Source organism: Nerophis lumbriciformis, linkage group LG10 (assembly GCF_033978685.3).
Source record: "Nerophis lumbriciformis linkage group LG10, RoL_Nlum_v2.1, whole genome shotgun sequence".
Taxonomy (NCBI): domain Eukaryota; kingdom Metazoa; phylum Chordata; class Actinopteri; order Syngnathiformes; family Syngnathidae; genus Nerophis; species Nerophis lumbriciformis.
The window spans coordinates 52,970,692-52,976,503 of NC_084557.2; positions in this window are offsets into that span (position 1 = coordinate 52,970,692).

Genomic DNA, 5,812 nt, shown 5'->3' on the forward strand with positions numbered 1-5,812 from the left:
TCGTCTCCGGTGGGCCAGCAGCAGAGGGCGCCACCAACCTCGTCTCCGGTGGGCCAGCAGAGGGCGCCACCATCGTCTCCGGTGGGCCAGCAGAGGGCGCCACCATCGTCTCCGGTGGGTACTCCCACGCCGGCGGATGAGCCGCCTCGCCAATTGCGGCGGCGTTCAACTCGCCATCGCCACCTAACTCTTCCCCGCTGGTTGCGGGGACACTTGGCCTGGTGGCCCACCTCCTTGTCCTCCCTCCACCCTCCCGTGACTTTGGACTTTTTTTGGGGGGGGTGGGGGGATTTTCTAGAACGTCTGGTATCCGTTTTGGGAAGGGGGGGCTACTGTCAGGCTTTCCCCTGACAGTTTGGTTGTGTTTTAGTTTTTCCTCTGTGTGTGTGTGTAGTATTTCCTGTCAGCGCTCTTGTTTTGGTTATGTTTCCTGATTGTCTTTCCTACTTGTCGATGCCAGTGTTTTGTAGCTTGCTGTCTTTTTGTTCCTAGGCTTCCAGTTCCTGTTTTCCTGGCATCCTGTTTCCTGTTCCTAGTTCCTGGTTTGTGTTTTTTCCTTTACTTTATGAACATTAAATCTTGTTTTCCCGCACAATGCCTTCCGCCTTCTCTGCATCTTGGGGTTCGTCACCTACAAACTCTGACAAACTGAAGCAAAGAAGAATACTTTTTTCTGCGCTAAAACCACACGATCCAGGTTGTTTAGTCTAGTCCTGAAGTGTGTTTTTGTTCAGTCCCTGGCTCATCATCAAGATAACACTGTCCTGGATCCAGAACCTTGTTTGACACTGCAAACAATAATGGAAGCAAGCTGTTGGAGCGGCATGAACTCAGAAAGCAACGTGAAGTGACCGAGGACCACCTTTTGTGTAATTCTTTTACTCCTGGACAGCTGCACACGAAGGCTGAACATTTCTCAAAACATGCACCCCCCCCCTGGGCTGTCGGTGCTATTGTTTTTCTGACAAATACTCGACATGGGGGAGATGTTATTAGGCCCCATTAGTTGGAATGACTTGGACCTTTTTCCACGCACTCTACAAAACACCCTCTGTAACTTTAGGATGTTTAGCTGAATACCAGCACACTTTGGTACGCACTTTTAGGCAGGGGCGTAGAAGCAAATTCTGGGTGCCCCATACACATATCCCACCCTAAACCCAACGTTGCCACCAGTGTTGGGACTAACGCGTTACTTTGTAACGCGTTACTGTAACGCCGTTAGTTTCGGCGGTAACTAGTAATCTAACGCGTTATTTTTTATATTAAGTAACTCAGTTACCGTTACTACATGATGCGTTACTGCGTTATTTTACGTTACTTTTTATGTAGTATAAAGTGTGTGAGTGTGAGTGTGAGTGTGGGGAGGGAGGGGAGGGGGAGGGGGGGGGCGTGTCTGATCATGGCGGAGCCAGAAGTCGAGTTTGCTAACATGGAGATATTTTCACTACTTTTCTTTTGTCGAGCACAAAGAAAAGAACATTTTAGTTAAATGTAAATTGTGCTTTGGATCAAAGATGCCATCTAATGCCCAAAACAGCAATTCAAATCTGCTGAAACAAGCTACATAAGCAACATGCTTCCACGAAGCTAGTAAAGAGAGATATAGACTCCAATGCCACTTCACCTCCACCATTTAAGGATTAACTCTTCCTCTGCTCATCATTCAGCACTGAAGGTACACACTCTGTCAATCAATGTTCCCTCTAATTGTTCATGTGTGTGAGCAAAGGCATAAAGTCCCTGAGCATTGAGTGGAGTCCATGTGAGCAACATCACACGTGCACACTGTGGCTACACCAGCAGCACACCTGGCCCAAACCTCACTAAATAACAACTTCAATCTCCATCCATCCATCCATTTTCTACCGCTTGTCCCTTTCGGGGTCGCTGGAGCCTATCTCAGCTGCATTCGGGCGGAAGGCGGGGTACACCCTGGACAAGTCCCCACCTCATCACAGGGCCAACACAGATAGACAGACAACATTCTCTTATTATTATTATAATCAAATGACAGCAGTCATTTCCATTTCTAATATAAGTGTTTAGGCCCACTTATAATGACAATAACAACAAATGTTGTTTTTCATGAACTGTGTACTTGTATTGTTTGTCTGGGTGGAGGTCCTGCTTTGGAAATAATGTGTACCCCTTTCAGACATTGCATTTAGTTCCCATTAAAACATTCACATGTTGCACAATGAGATGTAAGCAGGGGATTATGTGTACATTCCTGCAACTTCCTGTTTGTAAAAAATATATCTTTATTAGTATTTATTTCATATACTAACAGCATTTAATGATTAATATTTATAAATTAAGATTCCTAATAAATGACACTAGAATAAGCACACATTTGATTGGTAAATCATAGTGTAACGACCTGGAATGACACTTTATGTGTGGTGTTGGAGTTGTCCGACTTTTTGTGTGGCTGTAAACGCATCACTGGCTAAGTGCCATATGTGCATGTGTTGGCGCAAGTGAGAAAGAGCGAGCGGCTGCTGTTGATATAACAAAGTTGCTTTTGGTCTGGTTTGTACTGCAGAAAATGACCACTTTTGCTAGATGTCATTTTTTTTTACTAATGTTTTGGTGATGTGTTTATGGCCGACAATAAAGAGTTTTGCTCAGTAAAGTGATGGATGGAATTCATGTCCTCAAAGCGTCTCGACAGACGTTACAATATTTGAACAATGATGACGAAAACTGTTTTCTCTGTCGTGTCCGTGTCGTGTCGAAAATTGTTATGCGCTTATTTTTTTATTTGATTTTGTGCGTGGCATAGATTTGCCGTGCGCAGAGGACGCTTGAGCAGTGCGCAATTGCACAGGCGAGCTCCTTAGAGGGAACGTTGCTGTCAATTCTCTTATATACTCTTTCATTCTAGACTTCTAGAGTGTTTGATTATCACATCACTCTAAATGTATAGACTATAAAGTTCACAAACATAAAGAGGGATGCTAGTGGGCCAGGCCAATCTTTCCTTATCTCTAAACTAAAACTGGGGAAATGTGTAGAGTGTTCTGGGCTTCAGACATGATTTTGTGTCAGAATTACTTGAGGAAAAAATGCCTGGTTAGGCTTTGTGTATGTAGTGTGTGCCTTTCTTGCTTTATATCTATGCTGTTATTATGCTGTTTGTTACTTATGTATGTTATGTTGCAGCTATTTAAAATAGTTTTGTCAATTTGTTCTGGCCAGAAACAAATTGGCCCTTTAAAACATATCTTTGTCTTGTGTGTTGTATGTAGACCACATTGCTTAGCAGAGTTGAGTGATGCAAATGTATGTCAAGTTGATCAACACATTGTATTATTCTCCAGTGCAATAACAGTACTGAAATGAAGGCTAAAAGACCATTAATGGGAGCATTAAAAAAAAAAAGAAAAGAAAAAAATAAGTAACTAAATAGTTACTTTTCACAGTAACGCATTACTTTTTGGTGTAAGTAACTGAGTTAGTAACTGAGTTACTTTTGAAATGAAGTAACTAGTAACTGTAACTAGTTACTGCTTTTCAGTAATTAACCCAACACTGGTTGCCACCCTATTTACATCATCATCATGGGGTATCGGACCTGTTTGCAGGCATCGATGATCAGGGCTCTCCAGTCTTCTCTGTCGTCCGCTCTATGTTGATATTTCTGATAAGATCTCTTAGGCTGTTGCTATACCCTACATTGCCAACAAAACACTTTGTTCCTCTTTCCAACAACTTCCTACACGTGTTTGCGCAACATGCTGGGGGTCTTTGGCCCGCCCATCCCCCACCATGGGAGCATCTCGGTGGGCCTTTGCCGACTGACACAGACGTGGTGAGACAAGGTCTGCTGAGCTTCAAAGGAAGCACCAGCACAAACCTCCCCCCCTGCCCACAAGATTAACACTGTTTGAATGTCACCCTCAGCCACTCCAATTTCCTCCACCGAGGGATCTCGGAGGTCAGCTCACCCTTCTTCTTAGATTGCCAGCAAACAGGCACAAGAAGTCTGGTCTGGATGTCATCTAGCACTTGAAGGATCCTGAAGGGTTACTCTGTAAATCTTTGCGTCATTACAGTGAAGAGTAGATAAGATTAGGCCCATGGGATGTTCTTTGTTCTTGAGATTGAACAGGAGCCCTCCCATTCTCTGCAGGATCTAGTTTAAAGAGCATACCTGATGACAGACACAACTTATTTTGTAAAGCATGTCCCTTGTAAATCACATTCAAATACCCCCAAGAAAGTAATACAATGTCAAATTTACACGGAATAAAAGAACATGTTGACGTAACTCAAATAATTCACTACAACAGGACTGTTGTGATGTTCTTAAGGTTCTAGTACAAAGATCATCTACGACTGGAGGGCTCTGCTGTTTCTAAGGCTAATAACACAAAAACATAAGTCAAGATGACAAGAGTTCTTTTTAAAGGAGAACTGCATTTTTTTTTCAATGTTGCTTGTCATCCACACTCTGTATATGAGAATAAATGTTAAAACTTTATCTCGACTCGTCTGGACTACTGTAATGCCCTGTATGTAGGCATTAGCCAGGCCTCCCTCGCCCGCCTGCAGCTCGTGCAGAACTCTGCTGCTCGTCTGCTAACACAGACCCGCAGACGTGAGCACATCACCCCTATTTTAGCGTCCCTTCACTGGCTCCCTGTGCGCTATCGAATCAATTTTAAACTGCTTTTATTTGTTTTTAAATGTCTAAACAACCTCGCGCCAACCTATCTCTCCGACCTCCTTCAGCCTTACTGCCCCACCCGATCCTTAAGATCAGCCGATCAGCTGCTGTTGACGGTCCCTGACACAAGGCTGAAGCTTAGAGGTGACAGAGCTTTCGCCGTTGCTGCTCCCAAGCTCTGGAACGACCTACCCCTGAGTGTTAGACAAGCCTCCTCTCTTCCTGTTTTTAAATCTCTCTTAAAAACATACTTTTATTTTATGTTTTTATTTATTCTATTTTATTTATTTATTTTTTATCGTGTTCTGTTTGTGTTGTGTTGTGTTTGCTCGGTACTCGTTTTATCTTTTAACCTGCCCATTGCACAGCACTTTGGCTACCCCTGTGGTCAATTTTAAATGTGCTTTATAAATAAAGTTGATTTGATTTGATTTGATTTAAATGTGCATTCTAAATAGGGAAAAACTGCTAGCACGAGGTGGCTAACGGACTATACGTTGCACCTCATCTCCTGTTATTACTTTACCAAAGCATTGTTCAACCCATCCTTCTGTACTGTTCCACATGTTTTTTCACCATGCTTTCTGTAACCAACCGGACCAAACTCACACGCATTACAAACATAGCAGCTAAAATCATCGGCCTACCCACACCCAACATTTCAGACATAAACCACAGGTCCATCACCCGACTGGCAAAAACAATAGTCCAGGATATCACTCACCCACTACACCAATACATCATCCCACGACCATCAGGGCGCAGGTACAGAACAATCAAATTCCGGAGGGCCCGCCTCAGGAAAAGCCTGATCCCTGCAGCTATAGCCGCCCTTAACAGCAGGCCCGGCCGACCTGTCTGACAAGCCTGTAAATGTGTGTTAGTCATGTATGATGTCTTTTTGTTATTTTTTTGTGTGATGTGTGATGTCTAGTGTTTAAATGTACGGCAGTGACAATGAATTCTCCCAAGGGGACCAATAAATCTAATCTAATCTAATCTAATCTAACAGATTAAACTAGGCTATGATCACACTGCAGGGTAGGATGTCCATGTCAGGTTTGTCACTGACAGTTTAGTTATGTTTTGGTTTTTCCTCTGTGTTTGTTTTTATTTCCTGTCAGCGCTCTTATTTTG